Below are 27,716 nucleotides of genomic sequence, written 5' to 3'. Positions count from 1 at the left end.
TTTCGACAAGTACGAACAAAGTCTACTTGTCCTTATCCAATACCAGGAGATCCGAGTCTCCCGCTTTCTTCATTATTCATGAGATCGGTACACAAAAGTTTACTCCCATTCTTACTTTTTGGGTCTCGCGCCTATTCGTATTCTCGTGTTGGGTACGATTATATATTCTCTGCTCAAATCACCGTAGCGACGAACCCGTAACGATTTTTGCACATAGAAAGCTCTCCTCTGCTCATAGCCGCCATTCTACTTCGCCTAGTAGTTATTAACCTCTTCTGAGCTTGTTCCTCCTAATTAACTGATAATTAATGAGCTTCGTGGAAAGGCTTGGAAAGTATACGCTGCTGTATAGAATATTGAATGCTAGTGGGTGGAGTTGTAGAACGAGAGAACGAGCCTGCGAGAGGAAAGAACACATAGTTGACCAGAACAGTGTAAACGCGAATGCTAGAGAAGGACGAAGAGAGAGAGAGAGAGAGAGAGAGAGAGAGAGAGCAGGGATTTACTCAAGTTTGATAATTGAGATAGAAATCCGAGCATACTGTTCGGGCTGATAGCATAGGGGCTTTGGACGAAATTAATTCGAGACGATGTAGCTCGAAAGATCAAATTTGAGAATAGGTCAGAGAAACCGAACAAGGACTTTGGAAATCTTTGACTTGCAATATGAACCAGTGTTATCATATCGTACAGATTTCACTGCTGTCATTCTTCGTACATTGAGTTGGTCTCATTTTTAAAGAAAATGTACCAGTTTTCGATTCAAAAGGTTATCGGAAGATAATTTCGCCAAAAATACTCGTTTTCGCACAACTGTTTGTTCGAAACTTCTCATGAATTTTCTCTAGTTCATGGAGCTGTCCAAATGTGAGAACCTGCAAAGATGCACACCAGAAATCATGGTCGGAAAAACTGTGGATTATTCCGGCTCACATTCTTATGTCGCTCCATGTTTATTTTCGACAATGAACAGACCATAGTCCGGTGAAAAAAGCACACATACAGTGGAGAAGCGAAATTCGATTCGGCAATAAAACGGTAACGAACCGTTCAATCGGAAATGAACCATAGACACAGATCTGCCTTTGTTTTCTGATGGACGAGTTCCGAATGACTACGGGCATACGCGAATAACCTTTTTTCCTCTCCGCTTGAGCACCGTAAAATTATGGAGAATAGAAGCAAACAAGTGAAAAAAAAGAGTCCATAACTGCACACGTTAAACGCTGTTTCAAATCCAGGCTTCACCGAGTTTGAATCAACGCATGCGTGTAAACGCAAGCACATGTTGGAATTTGCAATGCTCCTTCCGAATATCAATAATGTCTTATTTTGCTTAAAAACCAGAATTCGTTTGAATTTATATTTCAAATTTCCACAATGTATGAGCCCACAGTTATCCTGCATCGAAACGCTTCAGTGCGAGAAGAACTTATTGAACGACATGCCGACTTACAGAGATCGAGAGCGATCGGCTATTGAGTAATTTCAGTGGATGGATCGTACAATTCAAGTACATCGAAAGTACTCAAGCAAAAAACTCTCGCTTAAGCTTCCGGAGTGTTATACAACATTGTAAACGCTTTTATAGGTACGCCAGTTTAAACGCGGCTTCGGTTACATTTCAAAATGATATTTACGATCTCCATGAAATCGATTGCGATCGCGAGAATCACAATTTTCCGTCCGAATATTGAAGGTTTTCAAGTCCACGTACATTAAGCATCCGTACGAGAAGCGATGGAATGGTGGTCTTGGTACTTTGGCATTTAAAAATAATAGGCAATATCGCGCAATTGAAGTGTGGAATGAATTTCAGCGAGACACGCAAAGACTCGATTGCGAGGGGGGTTTTAAATGAGAAATTCGACGAGAATAACGAGGAGGCAAAAATGTTCAAAGCTCTATCTCGATAGATGTGACGATGGAGGCTGCGGATGAGAGGCTGATTCCAAAGTACTACACAGAATAGAGACAAAGAGAGGCGATACGATGAGAAACAAAACTATATACCTGACGTGGGGACGTTCCAATGCGCAAGGGCGTTGGCGCTGACGACGGATCGTGTAGGAAGCGTCCTAGGTGAGGCGTAAAGGGGATGCTTTGATAGTGGGGTTGGGTGAGAGGGTGTTCGATGTAGTGGGGGTTGCCAGAGTATCCGAAAGGGTGGGAAAAACGAAGGCGAGAGTTTCTCTCAGTGGTTCAGTCCGCGCCCCGACACGCACTCACCCGCGCAACCGAGGACTTTTTTCCTTTTCGTTATCTCAAATATATATATTTTTCAACAGCACTTGAGAACAATAAAAGGATTAATAACGATAATACGAAGAAATATTGTCGATGATAAAAAAAATTTTGCCACGTCGTGTCCACTCGCGCTTTTTATTAGCCAACACTTTGTTGGACATCAAAGTGGTATCCCGTGCGGGGGAGGCACCGAGTGCCTCATTATAAGTCGGAGAAGACGCTTGCCGGTCGTTCGGAGCTCCACCACGATATTGACTAGTTCATCAACCACGGGAATCCTTACTTCTCAGTAAGTTTACGACGTCTTTCAAACGTAAAGAGATTGTAAACACTCGTTTCCGCTTCGAGTTTCCCGCGATTAATATCCCACCAGTGTATCCACTTACTTTCTCATTTCCCTGCGTCGAACGCTCGAGAAAATCCATCACCAAATTTAACACTTTGCCTCTATGTTTTCCCAAATTCCTTTCGTCGGGCGTGACTTACCGCGTAACAATGCGTGATCAACATACTCTATCGCATACACACACACACACACACACACACATACACGGAGAAAAGGGTGTTAAATACCAGGATAAAATCTGACAGAACGTTTTTCGTCGACGCTCAATTCCACTGACGAAATGTTTTTTTTGTTTTTCTTCTTTGTTTTTTCAATTTTTCGAATAACACTTTCCACCCTGTTTTTTCTAAGCAATAGTTGTTCGAACTGTCGAATACCGAGTGCTGTTGACAGATTTGTGCCGGAATAAAACGAATTCAAATTGAAAGCTTCGCAAGTGTTTGTGATAACGTGCATTATTCAATTTAGCGCCATATACTCGTAAAATTGATATGTTTACTCTTGCACTGCTGTGACAGATTCGGCATATTATTTTACTACTATTTTCTGAGGCATTTTAGGAGGCTATTACGATTCATATAACTGTATGCTCTCGTAAAAGGTTTTTTTTACAACGTACGATAATCGCACGAAAAGGTGTCAAAAGGAGTCGGTGGCCTTTTTTTTAAATTGCGAGAAAAGTTTACCAACCATCTGCTTATCTCGTTCCTCATTGCTCCCACCATCTCCTGGTTTCCTGACGGTATCTAAGCCTCGTAATTATACCATCCTATTTCGACTCTCGTTCTTGGCTCGTCTACGTCTCTCCAACGCTCTCGCCCTCGCCCCTTTGTCTAATTTACAATTTACAGAATTATTCCCGCGTCTGAATATTTACGATTGCTGTGACACTGGCATTTCCGTATTTCCGACTCACTAAGTCTTCTCAATCCAATCATATTCAATTCTCAAGTCTTCGTATTGTGAAATGATATTATAACAAAACGAATTACTTAAGGGCAGCTTAAGAATAATTGAAAAATTGAATTTCCAGCTGAGCCATGATTCGAAAAAATGTAATAAAAGCGCCCAAAGTGGTCGGCACTCGAGCGCATTTTATTCCAGTGCAATCTGTTCATATATGAAATAAAAGTGATGTCGACGCACGGCATTTTGTACCCGTTGATTGCAACGAAACGATTTCTCGGTACTCTTCGCTCGGACCAAATCCCCATTTGACGAGAATAAATTACTGAGGTCGTTCAACATTTGGCTATCGCATGATTGAGTTTACCAACTGGGAAGTAATGTAGCAAGCTGACGAGATTTACTTGACGACGCTTCAAATGCACTGACTCAGAAATGTCAATACTTCTTTGGATTTAATTATGCCCCAGTTGAGTTCCCGAAGCGACGTCGTAAACGTAATTATGACATCGGCTCCCAGAGAGGTGGAGGCTGCAAAAAATGGTCATCGCAAACGATCTTCTTTTCCAGCTCGATGCGTAGCGTGATTTTCGAGGATGATGGCCGAGCTTTCATTGAAATTATATAAATGGTATAACGTGAAAATGAGCTTTCTCTGGCAAGATACTCCGAGGGATTATTCCACGTTTCATCCTGAGCGTGATCCCTCATGAGAAATTTTCCCAGTAGCCATCAGTAGAACATTAACGGCTACTGTCCCAGTATACTTTTCTAAGCTGTAAAGAAAAAAAACGAAAAAAAAAAAAAAAAAGCAGTAACTGCAGACTTTAGGATAGATTGGCGAGACCTTCCTCGTGTCACGCCCCGACGATACAAGGTCGTGGCATTCGTGACACTTTGTGGTTCTTCCTCGGGTAGACCTCGGTTTGCCCAAGAGCGTCGGGAGAGATACGAGGGTGCCATTAGCGAAAAAACGAGGAACGGGCGTCGTTGTCCTGGCCCGAAGACATTAGTATGTGCCAAGGGCTTAAAAACACTGAGTTTACTCCGCGTCGTGTTCCCTCGTTCGCCGCGCTACGTCTTCACATAGATATTATTTTTCCTTTTCCTCCACCGCGTCATCTCGCGCTCTCCTTTCTTCACTTTACCGAGGCAACGGTAATGATCTTTGTGCTTTCTTCTTCGACTTGTTTATTCTTGCTGGGGTCATACGATATCGTGACTCGCATGCCTGAGACCCTGGATCCGCGAGGAAGCTGGAAAACTCTCTATTTATTTTCGTCTATTACCATGCAGGGTCAACAAGCAACATTAGAGTCTTAATCAAAACAAAAGTTTCTAGTGAGATTGATCGCACAACGAAAATGAACTGCATCACATCCTCGAGCAAGTTGGAACTCCGCTTCGCAATAACTTGTTCCAATTGGCTCGAAAATCCGATTAAACTTCACTAGATTTTTCACCGAGTTGTGCATTATTCATTTGCTTTGATATATCCAACAATTTGTCCTCATCCTCAATCTCATTCGAACGAGTCGAGTCATCATTATTCGATTACGAAAAACTACAGGTCCCAGATGTCTTACAGCCAAGAAAATCGACTAAATTTCTTTTCTCATGAAACATTAATCATCTTTGCGAAATCTCAGTTCAACGATTCCAGCTGTCTCTTCTCTGCCAACCTATATTTTCCATCGCTTCATCTAATCCACTAAAGCTTTAACTTCAAGAAACTCGCCTCCTCCGGCTCAAGCCACGTATATAACTCAAAAATGACTTGACCCACTCACCATCGGATCAAACGCAGAGTCTGTACACGGTAGTAGACCTTCGCAATTCCCAAGAGAGTTATCTTCTTATGTATACGGCTACAACATTGTCTAGTCGGGTATAAGCAACACGTTTCTCGTGGGAACAGCGAGCACCATCCCCCGAGGAGTTTTCGTGAGCCTTTCAGTAAAATTGACTCCAGTTTAGTTTGTCCACGTCGATCCGAGCTCCCGTAAGCATGGCATACGTCATTTTGCCCTTGTTTGGGAGAAGCTTCATCAAGCTTTTGATATCATGTGGACAATTAGTCCGAAATTCATTTCATTTGTGTGCCAAACCCTAAATTACTCTCCGCGGTACGTTCCAGGGACTATTCAACACTTTATAATATTTTTTATCGAGTAAAACTTCAGTGTGAAACTAGCTTGTTAAACGAACACTCAAGACGTTTGTTTTGCGCGTTGAACGGTGCTGAATTCTGGTTACGATGTTTCTCAATTTCAGGCGAATATTTCAGGTTCCCCAGTCACAGCCTCAGTACATATGTGTCTTGCCGAGATGCATTTATTATCGGTCAGCAAAGTTTTGTAACATTGCCGACAGCTAATAGGAGAGAAAAATTTATTTGCCCATTCGAGCCCTCCGTTGGCTTTTGTTCTGACAAACTCGGACCCTTCTTGATGAAGTACCGGCCAACGATTGTCCGCCCTTCGGAAGCATCTCGCGCGCAGGCTGCTTCCACTAAAAACCGCACGAAATCCATTAGCCATTCAAGCGGGAGATAGCGCGCCGAAATGAATTCTCGGCAGAACAACAATAAACAGATACACCGACGGAACTGCGATTGTATTCGCGTCGTAAACGAATCGGGATTGCATCTCAAGGAGCTCCGGACGTCTGCTGTTTTATTCAAATTCATATGGATACGAGCTTGCCAATAATGCAAACGTATGCAGAAATCCTTATGTATTCCAAGTATTATTAGCTGGAAGGATTACATGAGAAATTCATGAGTACCTGGCCCGATAAACGATCGAAATATTGGCCAACTATAACACATGCTCCGAAGCGTCTCTTGCCTCTCTCTCTCTCTCTCTCTCCCTCACTCACTCCCCGTCGGTTCCTTCCTCTTGCCTAAGTCCCTGAAGTCACCGGAATAATATGTAAGTGCCAGAAACTTGGCATAACTGCGCGTCTCAATGTATAAACACGAGGCAGACAAAGCAAGAGAATGCGAAAGAGGAAACAGGAGGCGAGAGCAAGCGATGGGGAAAGAGAGACAGCGAGAGGAGTGCTTTTTGAGTGCATACCAGCGGACGAGCGCGGTTAGCAGTTTCGCTTCTCAACGGCTTTGTTTGATCCGGGGTTTGTTAATGTGCTCGCGAGTGCCATCTGACGACACGCTGCGCTACAATATCATAACATGTTTCCTTGTCAATTGCAGCAATTTAATAATTCAGGTTGCCACACGGTCACGGTAATATCGACTTATCCTCCGAGTGAGTTTGGTCTCCAATCACATGTCGTAGGGAGATCAACATTTTCGAGCATTCATATGAAAATGTGACACATGCAAAAGCCTCGCATTCGTATACGGCACACGTGTATGTTATTCAATTCGCGCGTGCTATTTCAATTGTTCAAGTTATCCGGACTTTTACTTTATTCGTAAATTAGCATATATTTAACTCAAACGAAACTTTAATTTCGAGCTCGTTATATTACATTATATAATTTAAACCGTTTCACTTGAGCATCGAGTCTCTGAAGAAAGTTCCTCCAGAAATTTACACTCCATTACCATGTCTATGAGATTCTTTTCCGAGAAGATTATTCTAACCGTTTAAACGCATTCGAGTCGTGAAATAACTTCGTAATTATTATACTGACTTTCAGATTTACCCTCTCTACCGGAAATGTAGAAAAAAAACATTTATTTACAATAGCACAAAATTCCAATGCGTCGCATAAGTGGAAAACACCGTATAGATGACGAAGCTTTCTATACAAGAAATCAGTATAATCGATCTCCCAAGCCTCCAGGGTTCACGGGGTCATGAACCATCTTGCATTGCTCGCAAAACTCAATCTCCGTCCCGACCGATCGACCTATTCGTCGCCCGCGGGAACAGTTGAGCGACGGCTACAAACTAAAGAGTACGAGAGAACAGAGAAGAAGCCCAGAGACATTCTCGTATTTCTCTTGAATATTCCACCATCTAAATGTCCGGGTCTTTACCATCGTTGCATAATGCAAAACTGTGCTCTCCGCTCCCCCCCTCATCTCATGCACTACGATTCACCCTGCGTTCCTTGATCATGGCCCCTTGACTTTTACCACTATTGCCTCTGATACTGCACAGCCCTCTGTAACCCTCTCTGTATAGAGATTCTTCGTATACCTTCCCACATCATCGCCCATAGGGTTCGATCCATAATTTCTCATCTCGTTGGAGTCCTAGCAAGCATCTACTTTTTTCATAAATCATTCCAATTCTTCGATCAGTCTGAACGTATGTGCTCGCGGAAATGAGGTCTAATAATTTAATCGTACACGCTATTTGAATACTCATTACGAGCATATGTGTGTTTGAAAGATGGATAAACTAGAAGCTCGAAAATCCATGAATTTAGATAAGTTGGCTCAAAAGCAATTTCTATACGGTGGGGAGCAATTGTAGCATCATGAAGTGTCAAGTTCCGCAGAACGTAGCCGCAGTACGGTTGAGAACGACATCTGGTTTCAATACAAGTCCAACTACGATGTTTAACTTTTGTAAAACACAAAAGTTACGAGATCCCCGGAGGTTTTATATATGGGGAAGGTAAAAAATGCCTCCTGGGGTGGTACGGATGGTTGACGTTGTTTTCGCGGTTCCAAGTTTTCTTGCAAACAACACATATTTCGAGTGGAAGAAAAAATACATGGGGTTAGGTCTGTTTAAACACGAACGAGGCGCACCTGGACGCTTATTTGATACGTGAACGCCGCGTGGGAGAGGAAACTTGGAGGTGGACTTTTTACCGACTAAACTACCATGAGAGTTAGTTCATGCCAAAGCAGACAAAAAACTTCGCGAAAGAAGGATCCCCTTCGTTCGTCGGCAGTAAGGCAAACTGCCTGGAAAGGAAAATCAGATGCAAAATTATCACCGATCTGGGCCAGCTGGTCGAGAAAGCTTCTTGCCAGGAAAGCGAATTTATCATTCAAGAGGAGCGGTGTACGAGTCGTATGTATGGAAAAAAATATTCAAATATTATTTTTTGACCTATTTCTCGGATGAGAGCACTACGAATAGCAGATATAAGAGATGTAAGCAGGCTAAATACACCAAAATTTCACGAGTTTTTTCACTTATATTCCGGGCCAATAATTTCAGTCAATGAGGATTTCGACAGTTACGTACTCACGAAAAATGCAGGGAAATCCAGCCTTCCCTCTGACTTTTTATTCCGAATGGTTCTGGATTTATTCACATTTTTTAAAAGCAGCGTTCACACAGCTGTTTCATCGGGTAGCTCAAGCTTCAGGACGAACATTGTAACTGTAATATTTGTGAAAAAATTTTCAAATTTCATGTTTCTTATTAATTTTCATTTCCATACTCAAGAACCATGAAAATTTATTCGTTCGGAGTTTCAAAATTTTCGGTATTAAAAAAAGATGTGGACGTTCGTAAAGCCTTGGAGAAAATCCGGTTTAAATTCAAGTATTTAATGAGAGTCGAACTCGGAAGAAAAAATATTATAAAATACTTTCACAGCTACTGATCATAGAAGAAAATTCGTATGAAAGGAAGTTAAAGAAATTGAGTAATGAATCAAAGTAGTCAGTTTCAGAAAGAAGTGTAAAGTAGCTATCGCCAAGATAAACGAGATTACCGAGTAAGGATCATTAAGCAGAGGAATAGCTTTAGGCGTAAGTTCTGACAGAGAGTATCATCATAATTATCGCGCGCATGCTCGTTTTAATGACGCTGCGAACGCGCGCTCAAAGTATCCGTATTGTACTCCATCCATCCTTCGTTCTTTGCTTCTTCGCGTTCCCTATCATTGCTCTCGGTACGCTTCAGAGGGAAGCCTACGAATGGGCTCATCGTATCGTATAATTTGTATGGAAATTCGACAGCAGTGCGTTCGTTACGCCTGAGCGATGAGCTGATCGACGAGCCGAAGGTTCTGGCAACGGCAACGCCGACAGTACGTAGTTTACGTTCGTTATGTTTATGCGCTTCACCAACTTCAACGAAAGCCATTTATTACGATATACCGGAACATTTTGCGATATGTGTGCGTAGAAGCCTGTCTCTTGATTATGATACGCCAATGTGATGGAATAAAATATGCGAATCTATCGAGATTCGTGCAGTTGCTGTCCTTATTTGCTTACATTGCAAACACGAACAAACATTCCATATTCTGCAACGCATTTGCTGGTATAACTAGTTCGAAACTGGGACGGAAAACATGAATATCAAATTCAGAATCACTCAAAATTACGACGATAAAATGTCTTTTTTCATGGTGCAGCTCTTCCACTTTCACATGGTTTTAAATCGTTAATCCTCTCGGAGCGTACGGTGCTTCTACGCAACACGCGCTTCCAGGCTCTATAAAACTGCATCGGCCAGGAAGGTCGGTAGCTGCCTAGGTCCATCAAGTGAGGTTAGATTGCACCAGTTAGGTACTCCTAAACCGAGAGATAAACTGCTTTGATCCATCGAAATATCAATAGGGAGCCGGCGTTTCGTGTTGAGTTGGCACTGTGTGAAATCGCGCTTTAGTTATCGCAAAATAAAGTGAGTACGCGTTTGGTTTTCATAGTCCAAACGCGTCTCTTTGAATATCCTTCCAAAGGGAAGCTAATATGATGTATTTAAGATATGTTAGGTGCTAGATTAATTGGTAAATGTTCCTCATTTTACCGCTCTAAGTACCTGGTGCTGCGGGCACCCAGCATTCGAAAATTCGTATGTCCCAACAAAAAAATAAAAATGTTACAACAGATTTGTAAACTAGAAAGTATTTTGAGATCAAATTGCGATGAATAATCTTCCTTCGACGTGAAATAGGCCTCGGTCTGAGACGGTCAAAACTGCTAATTTAATCAGGTGACCAAGGAGACCGAAAGATATAGTTGAGAAAAAGAAGCGAGAAGGGTATATACGCTGTTGACACGGCTACTTTTATATTTTTCTGGAACTTGGTTAATCATGGAATTTGACGTTGACAGATCCCTTCGTTAAAGCTACTGTTATATTAGCACCACGTGTCACGGTTTTCCTAATAGCCGGTGCAACTTAAACGGAGATCAGTATGACACGGAGCAGGACAAGCGACCAGGAGTTCCTGCTGGCTCCACCGGCTTTGTCGCTTCCTGGTTACGTATCTTTGTAATTGGTTTATCCCGTGCACAATACTTCCTTTGTTATCCTTGGTGAATCTTCTCCTTCCTGGACAATGAGATCGGAGTAGCTTTACAATGAACAAGGAGTATCTTTTTTCATTGAAATGCATAGCGAACCTCAGCCGCAGCATAAAATGTAGAAACGGATGTTGATAAATTCGCGACAGAAATTGGTTCAACAGTTTCGAATATTTCATCATCAGAACTTGTTAAATCGACTTATCCCGAACACCTTTCACTTCCATTCAATATGAGGTTTCGTTACTTTCCATTTTTCACAGTAGCACAGATTCGAGACACTGCGCCGTAGCTGTCATTAAAGAACACTCGGGTAAAATTACGATAAATTTAGTACGTCGATTCTCATCACCTTCGTATCACGATCCACCGTCCATTGTGAAAGGAACTTCATTCACTTTCTTTGTACAAGCCACGTATCCGGTAATCATTGATTCTTCACCTCCCGTAGATTCTTTTGGATCTTTGAGCTGATAGCTCCTCTATTTTATAAGAGTCTGCGTTAGCGAAAGATTTGGAAGGCTCACTTGAAAAATACGAGTTATTTCTACGTCTCCATCTTCGAAAATCCTCAGTCTTCTTCGCTGCCCGAGTAAATTCCATGATTTTTGTATGCAAGCCAGCTAGCGTCTGTGCGAAGTGTCCCATCTACAGTGCTCTCCTCTACTCAACATTTTTATAGGTACACATGTATAAATAGGTGTGCACCTATGTACATTCGTGTACGAGTTTGTGTGTGCGCGTGTGTGTTATATGCGAGTATACAGTTCTTGACGCAGACGGTTGAGCACCTAGGTCAGCGTTTATCCATTTACTGAAATGTCGGACTGTAAGCGCTCACTCGAACGTCCTTTCACTGGCTGTGGCTAGGGGATGTTTCTGGGAAGATTTTTTCGAACAGACACAGCCCCTTTGAGGAGCACACATTTTTTATTCAAGCTTCTTCGAGACTCTTTGTTGCCCCGGTGACTTTTTTATCTTATACCGAATCTCAACATGCCAGTAAGATGCAAGTAGAATCTATACGTTAAATCGAATCCTGACATGAATGTCTTTTCTCTGAACGGATAAAAGAGAACGAGTATCTGATTCGAAAAAATATATTTTCCTATATTCATGCAAATGCAAGTATTTCAAGGCACCGTCAGACCGAGGAGAAGATAAATTTCGTGGAATTTTATTTTCACATGATTCTAACACGACTTCCGTTTATCAAGCACTTTTATTTACATGTTAATAATAACTTTTTAATACCTGGCTGGCAACCTTTATTTCCTTCATTAAATCTCACTGCGACGAGAAAAAATCCCTGTATTTCTGTATTCCCGAGTGAGGCTGCTCGAATAAAAGGCATTTTAGACTCGTTCGTATTCGCTGCATATGAATATCTTTTTTTTTCCTCCCACACAGTCGCTGCCACTTCGAGCCACCGGCTCCTTTTCCGTGTCTTTTCTTCCGCTTCAAGTTTATTTCTTTTGCGAATTTGTTGAAAAAAAAAAGAATCAACTCCTCGCATATACGGGCCCAGGAAATGTTAACAGGTGGTCCCGAGATCGTTCACTACGCACGTTTAATGTTCAAGATTTCACTCGTTACATTGGCATGCCTTTTATATACTTCGAGCCGTTTATAGCTCACACACACACCTGCGACACTGATTCATGCACGAGGCTGTACCTCCACGTTATAAAAAAGAAATGAGCGCCAGTGACCAAGCAACGTATACGATCGAACATTCATCCCTTTACGCAGCTCGTTAATAGCATTTGGATACGGAAATTCAAGCCCGCACCCTTCGCCCCCCTCCCTCGCTCGCTCCCCGAGCATAGATCGTTAATCAACACATTTCACAAATCATCAAACTGCATATACTCGTGTACATTGATTATTTATTAATTCAACAGGACGGATATTCCTCATGTGGAGCGACTAATTCGCTCTCGTGATTGGGATATTTGCAGTTATATGTCAAAGTTATAGTTTGCACGGATTCGCGAATGAACATAAGTTACGATCGAGTATTTCAACGGAACAGTAGAATCGCCTAAAGATCCACGAGTTTGTTCCGGATTCTCGAATTTCTAGGAATTCACATGCAGAACGAAGAGAGAATATTTAATTAAAAAAAATAAACAACGAAATGCAGAAAAATAAAGGAGATAATATTAGAAATTCTTCCGTTCTGTAATGAGGGCGCTGCAACTAATACATCGAAACACGAAGCTCCTGAAAAGTGCTTTAGTTTCTAGTGGAACGAGGGAGTAAAGGAATGAGTGAGAGAGAAAGAGAGAAAAAGGGGAAGAGGAAAACGAGCTTGGAGAACGCCTGCTCCTGTATACAGCTCTAATTAGGGCAATGCTTTATCGAGAGCCTTGGTGAAGCATGATTGATGACGTTCTTCGTTACTACACAAATCTACTTGAGCTTGTATCGAACCGCGGCCAGCTACAACGATACTTACAAATATAATCTGTAAGCAATTGTAATCGATGCGATATTCAGAGAACGAATGTATTCGGAATGAAAATATCGCATTAGCAGGAAAAAGGAGAGAGAGAGAGAGAGAGAGAGAAAGAGCGAGAAATTGCTCGAATCAAGTAGCCAAGAATTCTTTCTCGTATCGTCAGCTTTACAATGTTATATTCTTCATCTCAAGATATCCCCGAATCGTCAAATTTTCTGGGTCATTTTTCATCTACAACGAATGGCTTCAACGTGCCATGTTGGTCATGATCTTTATGCTCCCTATTATTCTTATTCAGATCTCGAAAGCACATGCTCTGTCGTCACACACCGTCCTACTTTTACTCCATCAAAGTTCGAAGGTATCGATGAAAACATGTAAACAGTTTCTCACGTTCACATGTCGTTTAAACCCTCCCCCGATTCGATACCCGCTCCCATATCCTCGATAATCAGCATCGACCTTTGTCAAATATTGATATTGCAAATTTGTGTAAATGCTGGTACATATTAGCTAATATTATGGATAACAATGCCAGCATAACAATAATAATGGAGCAATAACAATAATAATTATGATAAGGATGGTAATAAATTGAGGCGATGCACTTGGAAGCGGAGAGAGAGCGGGTAACCTAAATCTCTCGATTAATGGAACCGCCGTATTTCAACAAAAGATTACTTATGTGCTACGCTCGTGTATTGATCGTTGCGGCGTTTTCGAAGAAACGGAAGAACAATGTGACATTATTTATGTCGGATTATGTCGAAATATTTGATTCTTCACCAACAAAAGTCGATGATGGCAGCTATTTTTATCAACTCCCCAATAATCGGGCAACATTCACACTTGGAAAGTTTGAAAAAAAGGACTGTTACGAAAATTTCTGGAGTCTGCACACAGGGAATGGACACTGGATATCGAATAATCACCTGATATTCGTGCTCGAATTGGATCTCGTTTTTCAAACAACCCCGTGTCATGGCAATGCGGCTGACCGTTAAAACACAATACAGAAGCTATATCGAGGGAGCTTTTTTGAAAAATTGGAGAAATGATGGAACAATACAGAAAACAAATCATTTTTTTCGTCATATGATTGTTTTCTGATAAGATAAAAACGAATATTTTGGGGGAGGATTCTGAAGTTATATTTTTAAGCTTGTGATAAGCAGCAGTAGATTCTGACAGCGCCTACAGAGCCTCAATGTCTTATTTTGTTTTGATTTTTTTGCTGTTTCGTCCCAGCTAAACAATTTCCGTTCATTTATATTTAACAAAGGAAGATATTCGGGCCAGAAATTGAGAACAATGCTCAGCTAAGTGTACAATAACAGAATATGAGATTCTTGGAAGCTTCGAAAACGTCGGTGTGCTTAAGTCGTTAAAAAGAAATCGCACAATCGCGAGCGCAGATCCGCCGCACGTTCTGCCTCTGCCTTTCGGAAACCATATCTTAAGACTTGGCACCAGGATCCTGTCGCGTCTCTAGATATCGTTTGAAAAGCTGGAAAGATAAAGACGAGTCTCCGAGGTTGAAAGAATAATGATGAGGTTTTTCACTGAACTAAGCTTCGTTGAGAAGCTTGCAATAATTTCAGGTGTCCAATATTAAAAAACCTTGACGGGATATCCAACTTCGCAGTGTTCTCGAGAGACCTTCATTAGTATCATTCACTGCGACACAGCGTGCAGCAACAATTTTTGTCGACGCATTTTTCAAGCTTACTGAACAAGAATGCAATAAGCGGTGTCTTTCGCTGCTCGGACGGGTATGAATCATGAATTCGTGTCGTTACGAAGGACAAGACGAACAAACGAAAATGGGGTAAACGCATTGTTGAAACGGACGTGAAAAATGATGGCTCATCGACACAAAATTCGACGCTGTATGTATTCGGTTTAATTGCGTTGATTCGACTCGTCAATACTACGAATGCACGAAAAAAATTAACGCAATCAAGAGAATTGTGTCACGTTCTCTTTCCGTGGTGCTGGCAACGGCGGCTTAATTCATGCTTCACCGGTGAAAACGCAAACGAAACGTTGCTAAATAGCTTCCGCGATACGCACACCGTTGAATAGATTTCGATTATTAATCCTAGCTCGTGAAACATTTATTCGTTTATATTGTATGGTAATTAAAGCACTTTGAAACGAGGATATCTCACACTTCGGAACGCCAATGAATTCATTTGGATTGCATGTATGCGGGCTTGAAATTGGAAAGAATAAAATTTAAAAGAATAACTTTTTATTAGCCATTCTACGCTTGTTTTTAATCGAAGCGAGCATTTTTTGTTCGATTTTTCCCACGCTTCGCGTAGCGTTGAGAAAGTGTATTTGTTCACTGAGCTAACTCCGATTTGGTTAGACGAAATTCAGTGTGGATCCAACCATTTTTTGTTCAATGGCGTTCAGTTTGCTCAGCCGAATGCTGAAAATTTCTTGTAGACGAATCGACTGGATCAGCGGAGCCAAATAACTCTGTTCAAGCGAATATACAAAGGTCATTTACTTACGCAAACTTTTTAGTTGTTTCATCAAATATTTTCAGAATCTTCACTATCTAATTGACTGTGAACGCAAGCGAAATTTATTTGAAATACTCCATTTGAACTTGGTTAAACATTTCCATTTAAATTCGTCTCATTTCAAAAATATTTCGTTACGAAAATTTTCGTTCAAAGAACCAAAGTTTATTTTGACAAGAAAATGTATTGCTCAAGGCAAAAATGAAGGATTCGACTAAACCATAAAATCCATACAATTTCCATGTCAAGCTTACAGTTCTCAAAAAAGAAATTCAAACTTTGTCACTTTCCTATTCCCGAGAACATTTCCGTGCATGTTACCGGCGTGGTTTATTTGTGTTTCCGGACTGACGCATAGTCGGAATAAAGAGCGGCCTAATTACGGAGACGAGGTAATTAGGTAAGCGACAAAGCTTCCCTCATAAGTGACAGGATGGTGACCATATGTATGCTCTATTTAAGCTCCGTGTCCAGTCCTTTTTTCCACATTTTCTCTCGCATCCTTGCTTCCTGCGGGTTGCCTGATTACTGCTGCCGGGTTTTAAAAAATATATTTTCGCGTGTTCCCATCTCCATCATTGGACAAAATTAGCGGAGAGAAAAGTGCTTTTTTTCGTCGTCACGAAGCTCTGTGTCTTGTGGCAAAGGCATCATTCACTCGAAACAACCACGCCGCGAGTAGATTGTTCTTTGACGCCTTCACATACCAAATGGGTCTGTCAGCCATTATGCTTGCCAAAGGTATAGAATAGTTTCGAAACTCTTGTTCAAAAAGAGTTGACATTCCAGTGGGATTTCACGGAACAAAAGTTAATCGAAAAAGTTTATTGCGTGGTACAATCGTTTTCCTGACAGCTTCAAAAGTGCCATGTGAGTAAGGCTCATTTAGTAGAAATCCACGTATTATTATACGTGGTGCGTGCCTATTGAAGCATAAAACAAGCTCAATGCAGCATTTCAGGTACATCTTGCAAACATTCGACGTAATGCACTTGCTCCTATCTAGAATTAATAGCCGAATTGGCGAAGGGCCAGCGCAACCCATTTTCGTTTTACGTAACACAGGTCGACAAATTGGAAAGGGCTAGGGCGGATCATTAGAATCGTGACACAGCATTCGGATGTTGGCCTAGATGAATCAACGACATAAATACGCTTCGATTCGTTCTATTCTTCCATTTATTGTCGGATATTCATGCAATAACATCGTACGTTGGACCATTCGCTATGATTTACGTGAATGTCTTTTCCTCGTGGACTACCTTAAAATAAATATTTCAAACAGAGCTGCTCGTTCTGATTCGTTCCGATTCGAGAGATACCAGTCGCATCGAAGCATCGTCTTCATCGGCAAAACCCTGAGGATATGAGACGAGGCAAGAGATTTTTTGTGCTTGAACAAATATGATGCCGGGCAAAGCGAATGGGACGTGGAAAAGTGAAATGGGCTGTGAGCAGGACCAATTAGCTTCGGATTATTGATCAAGGGAGACTGGATGTTGAGATGAGAATATTTGGTCCTCGTCGATTCAAGACTGTTCACAGACCGGCTTATGGGGTGGAGCTCGAGAAATGGAATCTCTTGGATTTTTCGAAATACGAAAATCTCGTTAGGACTAAAGTTGCAGGGTGTTAATGAGACTACGATATATAAGTCATTATGACATCGTTAATGCCGGCGCTCTGCGGAGGGTTTAAGATGACCTTGATTAATTTGAGTGGTAAGTTTATATACTGCTTCATGCTGAACGCGATCCTCATGGGATTCTCATGCCCCGAAAAATTACGGTGATATTTCTGCTGCACAGTCAATGTCGCATCTTGTTCAAGGCCCGCTTTATAAATTACAGTTTTCACCCGGATTTTTAATTAGTTAAATCAGAGTTTCGTAGTCAAAATGGCTACGAAAAATTAACCATATTAATCTTCATTCGGAGGGAAAAATTGTTATTAAACATCGGTCTCCCCTTTCGTTCCACGTTTCTGAACACTCTCCACTTGCACAAGAGCTTGCACAGCTTGTTGTTCAAGTAGCTTCCATGCCGAAGTAAAAGAGCTCATTCGGAACTTCGTGAATTTTGCTTTCCTCGGTGCCTCTCCCGGGTTATGAGGAAATTGTTCCCTTTCCTCAAATGGAGTCTAATTAGGACGGCAGAGTGGTTGGAATGTTCTCAACGTGTCGATTCGGGGAAGTGACATGGGAAGCTTTCGTCTCCTCTCGCTGCATCAAATAACACAGAGAAATACTCATGCTGTATCGAGACCGAGTCGCTATCTTATTTGCGCATTGCTCAGAGTGCCTGCCTCTGCACAGTCTTCTCGTCCACGCTTCGTTGCATCGTCCTCGTACACGCTTGCGGTACATTAAAATCATGCGGGATAAAAAAGGGCAAACGGAACTCACGAGGATTTAAAAGAACGGAAATTGCTAGCGTAGCTTGTTCAAAGCTCATTTATATCCTGGCTGGGGAGTGCCGACTCGAGATTCTGGTTTGGAAAAGAAATATTCTGGTGCATCTATGACAAGTGAGAGCGACTTAATAAATACTGAAAGCAAAGATCGTTTTAAGGTGGTTCGTGCACGAAAAGATTTTCTTAAGAAAGTATTTAAACGAGTTTGTACCCATTTGTACGAGTGTGTATACATACTCGTACAATCTCACATTTGCTTATTTCAGCATTTTGTTTCTCCTTGGCTTGGCCCATTCCTGTCATCATTCTGTCTTTTCATTACTACTTTTTTCTTGATCCATTTCCCTTTGTGTTTTCCCACTGCGCTCTCTAATGCGATTTAGTAAATAAAAAACGAGAGTATTTTCGATTCATGGATCCCCGATTAATTAATGGCTTGTATAATTTCATTCGTCAAAATAAGATAAGTTGAAAAAATTTACTTACAATTTCGAATTAATAACTCTGTCATTAATTTAAAGTGATTATATCTTCAATTAGGGAATAAAAATCGATCAAATTTAAACACCCATAAAATACGATCCTTCGGGCATGATCTACCGTAAGTTTCCTTCATCTCGAACAAATATTTGTTACTCCCTACATTCATTGCTTCTGAGTCACTCCCATAGAAACTCATCCGAACCAACAGTCATAAGAGAGTAAATAAAAATCGTTTTTACCGCTCAATATTCACATATTATTTTCATTCTATTCATTTTTACGAGTGCCTCAAAATGTAGTGAACGAGGAAGAGCATACTCGTCTAGTACACGACGTATTTATGTCCCACCTGCTTTCTCTCCCATTTTTTTCCATTGTCTTCATATTTTCGCTCTCGCTACGTCCCCTTTTTAGTGTGTATACATACTTTTGGAGCTATACATGCTACTGAAAGCTACTAGTACGGCAGAGGTGTACACGGCCGGGTGTATGGAGCATCGGAGGTACTTTTTGCCACCTAAGCCCTGAGGATCATTGACACTTTAGCTTCGCACACGCGCATCCTGCTCTTTTGCACGTCTGACGCACATACATTTTCCACCTACAAGCTCTCCCTCCGTGTTTCTGCTTCAAGATACCGCTTAGAGAAATGTTTTCTTCCTCTCTTCCGTAAAGTCTAACACGATCGCGAAGCAAACAGTTAAAAAGAAAATATGGATGACATAAAGTAAAGGTAACTTTCTAGAAAAGTCTAATAGTCGCTGGGAAATCAAATTTTTTCAAAGTTTACTTATCCAACGTAGAGGCCGTACAGGGACGAGAGATAACGTCCGTTTGTTTTATATCGGAGCATTATTTTTGAAAATATTACTTCATACATCAGGCGCTTTTATCTAAAATCACAAGCTTTTATCTCAATGTTCCCTCAGCGGTCGGGAACGGAGCAAGCATTGCTGGGATACCGCCTGAAAATATTTCCAACAAATCGATATTTCAATTATTGAATTACTCTGGCTCTACGTTCGAGCGGAAGGGGTTCATTTAATGGATATAACGATGCGGAATGTTACGAGAGAAATTTGATTAAAAAAAAGTGATTTTTCCCTGCTCCGATGTGCGCATATAGTGCAGTACGGTAAAAATGATTCATCTCACTTACACACTCAGTCATCCGGAGGTGTTAAATCACTACTATCGCACCATTTCCCGAAAGAAAACCAGCACGATTCTCGTGATATTTAATGCACCGTAATTAATCTTCTGGGAGGAAAAAAGTTGGTCTATATAAAATTCGAATCACGATATTCTAATTAGCGTTAAATCTGTTGGTAGAATCGCAGAAAAGGCTGTGATGCGTATGATTTAAATATTTTTCACAACCGCATTATGTACGAGGATCCTCCGCTTGGATGAGCAGCCCCTCGGAGCTTTATACGCTTAAAGACTATGCACCCGAGCTCCTCCGGTGATCGCTCCTCTTTAAAGCAATAAAACGAAACGGTATCCCGCATTCGACGATGTGGAAAACGTAGAATATGGGCGAACGGGCATCCTGTAGCGCGAATAACACCAAAACGTTTTTGGCCCTTGTGCGTCCTCGTAGGGAGAGGTATAAAGAGAGCTAGACCAAAAGATGCAGGACGCAGAAAGATTTTCTGCACCACGAGCGCTCACGACTTCGCGTAACTCTTTAACCGTTATCTCAAGTATTGCCCGAGCGCCCGATCATTTTTCTGTCTAGGATGTAACTGCTTGTCAGATAGCAGAAACGCTCCGAGGGGCAATCCTGAAAAACAAATGGAGGAAGCAAGAAAGTAAAGAGAGAGAAAGAGAAAACTGAGGGAGTTGTAAAATAGGAAGAAATCTTATTAAGCAGCACTGCTGCATTTTAGGTGGCAAACTCAACGGATTTGTAGGAAGAAAAAGCCTCTTACTCTCCCAGTCTTGGCTCGTTCGTAACCGAAATACAAAGCCGGTGCATTCGAAATGCAGCTTCACTGGAAATAAACGTACCTGCTTCCCATCGTAGCTCGTGAAGGAACAATTTATTTCCCATCCAGACCCAGCGGCTTGAGAAAGCGGAAGAGCGCAGAACCCATGTGTTGCCGACGTGAGCATCTTGTAATTCCCTACTCGTCTCCGTAACGCACATCCGTTGTCGCGGTTCAACTCGTGCAGAAGAGAAGAAATATAATCCCATCATCTCTCCTGTATCAAACGGATTGAGCAATGAATCCAGCTACGTTCGAGAGCCTCCCTCGTGCGGCTCAAGTGGTAAAGATATGGCAACCGCGAGTACTCATTCCTCTATTAGCTGAGAGCTGAGAGCTTCATTCCATCTTTTACCAATTCCCCCGAGAAAGATAAGGGCGTTGCTTCATGAACACGCGGATTGGAGTTAAGTAATGAAAATCATTCCAGATTATTCGCGGAATCAAGAGCTTTCAGGCTTATCAGTAAATTCCATATTTCTGGTTGATAGGAACGTGGCAAAAGTAATGTTTGAACGGATTCCAGATATTTGTAAATAAATCTCTTGATCACCGTTTACCGTCGCTTGCGTGCATCGTCACTCGGAAATCGGAGCGCCTTTTATTGGCGTTTTTTCATCAATATAAAGTCTGTGAAATGTAATTTCTGCCATGACAATGCAGTCCTAATGGAAGCAAAGGCTCGGGCCGAATTGCTTCTCTTATATTCATAAAACCCGAGGCTCCGTCGTGCAAGATAGACTGAATGGAGACAAGTACTTACACCGATATTCCAGTGGCCGTAACAATCTGTGGTCAGACATGTTAGCTCGCGCATTCCCTGACCTAAAATCGTAGCAACGTGACCACAAGCTCGCCGCTTCAGCTGAGGAACTGTAGCAGCGGGTCGCCTGCAGCTCTTTACCTTCATTGTTAGTACGAAGAGTTATCGCCCTAGTGTCGGGCTTTTTCTATCGGCACATGCTTTCATAACCGCAAGGTTAAGGGTATCAGAGACCGGGACTGTATCCGAAAAAAAATCTTCTCCATTCGGTTAGTGCGAACCAATAAAACCATCTTTTTTGTCTTTCAAAGACTTCTTTCTGTTGTGTATTTTTATACATTTTAATACACGGGCACGTTGACAAAATGGCGGAAAAAATGTTTAAAGATTCGAAATAAAAGGGCTCCGCAAGACCTTTTCCAGGCTGAAAGTCATCCGCAAACGATTCGAAATCGAAATAACCTAATCAAACGTAATATTCAATGTAAAATGTAGATTAATGATTCTCTACGAGGAAACTCAAACTCTGCTTTCCACGATTCCAAATAACCTGTATTTAACATCTTCTGAAATCCCTTCAAGCCAGCAACGTGAACTTTCATTTAGTCGTTATGGAAGCCAAACTGAGAAAAACAAAGTTTCCAGAGCAAAAAGTTCAAAGTTTAAAAGGATTGCGCTCAGAGTTCATGCTCCGTACGACCTTTTCCGCTGCTAAATATCTGATTTCACGAATTTTGACATATTCAATAAGCGTCACTTTATACGCGGTACGTACTTACAAGGAATACAAGGAAATCGATATTCCGAGTGCTTAATACCCAAGACGCGCAGTACTGCGTTGCTCTCCACTGTTCCATGGAATCGGTCTATAGCTTGCAGAAGGAAATTCATCAATTGGGGTGCTTAATGAGGCACTAATTAGTCTCTGTTCGATGTAAAGTACCGAAAGACCTACTTGACAGCAGCACCGTTAGGAATTACTAGATATGGAAAGCGAAGCAATCTTCGATTTGTTTCCAATCTTCGTAGGACCAGAAATAGCTGGTTGAATCGATGAGAAATCATAAAGGTTTCCATCATTGAAGGAAGAAATTTTCTTACATCACAGAGAATTGTCTGTTCATGGAAATCACAAGAATCTTCGTGCGAGAAAAAAACAATCCACGCCCTTTCAATGGTACACAGCATTAAATTCTACAATCCAATTATGGATGTTGGCGGAACGATTGTTCAAACAAATTTAAACGTACAATTCCTTTCTGATTATGCAAGAAGCTTTGGGGAGAGACGGAACTTTGTAAAGCACCATGTTCTCGTTAGATGCCAGTGCGGCAAAAGCCTCGCGAACTCCTCGCAACCCAGTCTTCGTTTCTGCCACAAACTTGAGGCTAACTTTGTAGAATTGAGAAGAAAACTCGTTTTAAAAATCGGGCGAGTCGCGAGAACGAAGATTCATTGATAAGAATCGCGTGCAATCATTTAGAACGATCTCTAGAATTCTAACGTACGAAAAAAACTTAAATTCATGAAAGATTCGAGTCAAAGAAAAATCCCACTGGCTTGCGTATATTGATTCATGTGACGTATGGTTAAGGAAGCGCCGAGCCAGTGGCGACACTGCTAACTGCAAGGTCAACTGCACAGAATAAAGTGCGCAACCTCGATTGAAAAAAGAGTCACGTGGATTATGCCGAGGTCGTCAGGCGACCGAAATCGAGGTCGTATATAGCGCAGTAGAAATCGAACTTCGCGACGGAGTAAATTGGATTGTAGGATTGTTATAGAATGTCGTTGCTTCTCGAAGTTACGAGGTACTCCTTTACTTCATAACAGTTTTGAGGTGAAGTCTCGACGTTATGAGTACTTGTTTAGAGACTGAATTCCCCTGTTAAGTTGATGCCGATGCACTAACGCCATCAACAAGCAGCCACGTTCAGGAAACACAAACAATATACTCCTCGTGATACGTAATATTTTCTCTGCTCATTTTCCAATTATCACAAAGTTAGAAAAGCTGTGTCAACTCACGTGCTTTATGAAAAATCGTTTCTTTCGATTATCGGACAAATGGCCTATCCGATTATTCACATTTTCATTAAATTGCTTCACTGCTCTTTCAAGTACTTAATTTTCCCCAGGCTGGGGATTCGCACTAGCTCATATTGGAAGAATGCAGTAAACAACTTTGACGATGAACTAGAAGTTTTCATCGTTATTTATTTAACTCCTCGATAATGCTGTAGTTTTGCATAATCTCTTCTTGATGGTTTTAGTTTAATGAAAAAAAAAAAAAAAAAAAAAAAAAAAACGATTCGGTGAGATCGGTCGACCGTGAGATTTGGCAAAACCATAAAATCCTTAGGACCACCTAACGCGAATCCTTATCTAGGTCAGTATGGTGATTATATACTCTTTATCTGCTTCATTACGGTCTCGGGCAAGCTTTGTAAAATAATGAAAAACTTCTTGCATTTACTAAAAAACTGCTTTGGGTCCTCGAGCGGTTTAGCAGGGTCACCACAGCGCAAGGATATTTTGTTTATGAAAAAAATCGTAAGCGATTTGTGATACTTCTATTTGCATGAAAATGGACGTCTTACTCCGTGCGACAAGCGTTTCATTTTTAGTCCAAATTTTTAGTCAAACGACGGAAAGATAACAACTCAAGGAACCATTACGCACGCTTACTTTTTCATCAACAGCCTTTTTTCCACTTAAAAATATCGCGCGATTTAGTGAATCGTCGAAAGGTCACGTCATCTTGTAAAAGGTTTGCACTCAGCAGGGTTTTTCACTGCAGACCGAGCGAGGGCGCAGCTCGTTTCATGGGCCTGGATACTCATTTTTTTTACAACATATACATATTTTTTACAACTTTATGTGGCAAATAATACGTGCACTCTTCATAAAGAACGTATATGTCACGAATAAAAGCATAGCATCCGGTGAACACGGGAAGCTCAGGAAGTAGAGGTAAAACGAAATTATCTACATACGTGCCTCGCCTCTATAGCGTTGCATTGGAGTGCAGATGAGCGAGAGCTCGAGCTTTCCTCGAGAATCGTCGTAAAACTGATGTACAAATCCTCTCCGAGTATAAACTTTCGTAAACAAAAGGAAAAACGAAAGATTCAACGTAGGAAGGCAAGAGTGACTCGATCTGAAAAAAGTCTACGAGACATGAGAATAAAGAAATTGCGTTTCTTTCACGGATCAACGAATCCAAGTGAAACGGATTGTCATCTCTGTACGTAGTACGTTCGGAACATTTCATTTTAACATCGTCGTCTCTTCCGCCCGATGCCAATTTGACATGCCGAATATACACATTTTCTGTTTCTTTGTCGTCGTAAACAGGGTTCCGTATACACGTTGAATAAAATAACGATGGCAAGTGAAATGTGAAAACAAAAAAAAAAAAAAGAAAAAAAAAAACAACTGAAAACACGGATAACGAGATTTTAGGCGCTGCATTTTCTCGTTCGCTGTTAAATATTTTATTCATGTATTCTCAGTGGGGTTTCAAGTGTGAGCTAGTGGCAAGACGTAGTAAAGTGAAAGCAAGGGATATGGACCCGAGTTCCATCCGCCCATTTGCACAATTGGTCGCTCTCCGCGCGCGAGCTAGCCCGACGTTCGTTCGCAGAACCGAAGAGAGGCTGCTGCTTTTGGCTTATCACAAATCCATTCTGCCTCGCGTATTCCATCTCACATTTTACATATTCAGTAAGTCTTTAAGAACGAAAAATGAATTGGGATTTAAAAAATACGAATTGCAATGATTTGCAAAAAAAAAAGCAATCCATCAGCTGCTACGAAACTCTGAAACACCTGTGCAGTGAATACTTATTATCTTATTCGTTTCAACAACATCCACTGCGGTCTGTTATGTTGTGAAATTACAGATAGAAACCGAGGAGATGAAGAAAAAAAAGTATTTTTCTACGTGACCGCGCTACTGCCAAAGTAACTCGTCTTTTTCACCGCCTTATCTTACATTTTATAGACTTCCTGCCATAACTGAAACGATTGAAGCAATCCGTCGTAAATCCTTTGAGTATCCGCATGTGAAAATAGATATATAAGGATCCCCAGTCTTTCCGGAGAGCGCGCAGTGCTGTCTGCACAGCGACTGGAAGATGAGAGATTCTTTGCGATGAGCAGGGATCCTTCCAAAAACCGCAGTCGTTGAAGAGATAATGCATAAACATTTTTAAATTTCATCGTTTTTTCTTTATCCTTTCGTATTTATGTATACTCGAGATATAAAATGAAATTCCAACATTTTTGTCTTCTTTAGTGGAGTCTGTTTTCCATCGGATTATTTAACGTTAGTACGGTGTTTATTTTCGAGAGCAATCGTTGTATATGTTTCCTGCACATTGGTATTTCGGTTGATGGTATCGCGATGAAAACATTTTTTTTTTTTCTTTTATCAGAATTAATCCCAACACCTGAGCCAATTTTGTGTTCTTTTTTATTGGATTTTGTTCCAAGAGAGTGGCGAAATTGGCGTCACGTCAAAATAACACGAAGACGAAATAACACGCGACAAAATAACACAAGTAATACAAAAAAATAACGTTTCACGAAATTACGTGAGAATTATTGAATTTATATATTTCATTACACAACGACAGTTTTCCGGACCCGTCCAACGATCCCGCACACACAACGAAAGTGCTCTGAACCCACCCAATAATTCCGCACACATATCGAAATGAGGTTATTTTGTCTTCGTGGCATTTTGTCGTGTGTTATATTGTCCCGTTATTTTATCTTTGTCTTATTTTGACATATGTAACCACAAAATCATGTATGCTTCCGTGCATCGTATGCGTTCGTAGTTTTTGTCGAACCGGTGCTGGCGCCCACTCTACTGATCGTGTAAAAGATACGTTTCATTACTCGTAAGCAGACATTTCTGCACAGAAAAAATGGTGGGAGTAAATGTACGTTGATTCATACCTGCGTTGTTCATGAACGATTAATCAACGTAGCGCAGCATCCCTCGCGCGTCTATATATACACGCTATAAAAAGAGGTCTCATGCGATTATGCACTGAATTACTCATCGTATTCCAGACTCAGCGCCAGTCCTTGTTTCAGTTTATTTCAACAGTTGTTCAATGGACACACCTTCCTCTAGCTTCTCAGCTCTTAGCTGCATGGTAAGCTCTTTTACATACATTTATCGTGTTAACGCGAACTCCATTTTATGATAGAGGAACGCGAATGCTTTTAGTGACTTCGCTCGTCCGTGCACGCACGGGCTTCTCCTCCAACTTCAATTATTTCAACAATAAAAACATCCATTTTGATACTCGAAAGGGAAAGCGAGGAGAAAAGGTGGTAAGCCGCAATGACGTTTTTATGGCTCAATAAATTGTGTACTTTTACACTTCTTGAGCTGCGAAACTTGAAAATCGCGAGAGTAGAAATAATACGATTTACTTCTGGTGTGAAGTAATTAGAAGAGATATCGCGGTTATCTTCTTGGCACGCTCGATGTCCAGTTTGCGAGGGATAAAAAAAGTTGCGGAGCCTCGGTAGTAGCTCGGAATTTCCAGAAATAGAAGAGTTCTAAACTTCCTGGATGAAAGCCGAACGGAGTTATGGTCGAAGCTCCTCCCCGTTCTTCAACGCGAAGCTTGGGGAAACGCCCCTGTTAAACCGCAGAATCCAACAAAGTGTTGTGGTTTTTAAATCGTCAGAAAAAGTGTTAAAGCATATTCTTTTTATGAGGAAATTAGTATCAAGCTTGTGAAGAAAAGCTTCAGCTGCTGCTCGGTTGAGGTACTTTTGTTCGGAGCCATCAACGCCTGACATGAAACTTTATTGAAAAGAAGAAAAACCTCCATTTCGTATTATAAAATTCAAAAGATATTTATATTTTAATATCGAAACGTTTTTTAAGCCTAATCTTTACAACCTTGTTCTTTATTCGAGCCGATGATATCGAATATTAGAGATTTCATTGATGTTTGAAAACTCTTCATTTTCTACGATAAATCGAATATTTGGTAGGATGAGCTGTAGAGAGGATTCCAATTATCAGCTACTGATGAAAATGGACTGTTGTGTATCGTGCATTCATCATTATGCTCCATCGATTCTTCAAAATGTCATCCAATAAACGAGCGCACGTGAAATCATCATTTCATTCTCTCCGCCCTGCTCTCTCTCTCTCTCTCTCTCTCTCTCTCTCTCTCTCTATTCCGTTTTTCGTAGTGTGCTCCATTTTTTTATTTGATCGTGTTCATTGGCTCGAACTGCGAGTTTCTCGATGTTCTCTTTGGGGAGAGAACCGTGAATTTTCGTCGCTTCGCAAAATTGATGGATTCATGAAGCATCACGCCCAAGTGATTCTGCTAC

The 27,716-nt window shown here is 41.2% G+C and overlaps 1 protein-coding gene and 1 long non-coding RNA gene across 2 annotated transcripts in view; both read left to right on the top strand.

The window, feature by feature from the left end:
* The window catches only part of LOC122407241 (Kv channel-interacting protein 1-like), a 79,950-nt gene that overhangs the window by 26,626 nt on the left and 25,608 nt on the right, over positions 1–27,716 (top strand). The window lies entirely within an intron of this gene.
* The window catches only part of LOC122407242 (uncharacterized), a 37,353-nt gene continuing 11,858 nt past the window's right edge, over positions 2,222–27,716 (top strand). Inside the window, exon 1 of the long non-coding RNA XR_006260171.1 lies at positions 2,222–2,536. This is a non-coding gene — a long non-coding RNA (uncharacterized lncRNA). The remainder of the gene's footprint in view (positions 2,537–27,716) is intronic.

Source organism: Venturia canescens, chromosome 2, assembly GCF_019457755.1.
Source record: "Venturia canescens isolate UGA chromosome 2, ASM1945775v1, whole genome shotgun sequence".
NCBI classification, from domain to species: Eukaryota; Metazoa; Arthropoda; class Insecta; order Hymenoptera; family Ichneumonidae; genus Venturia; species Venturia canescens.
This window is presented reverse-complemented; position numbering and strand designations above follow the sequence as displayed.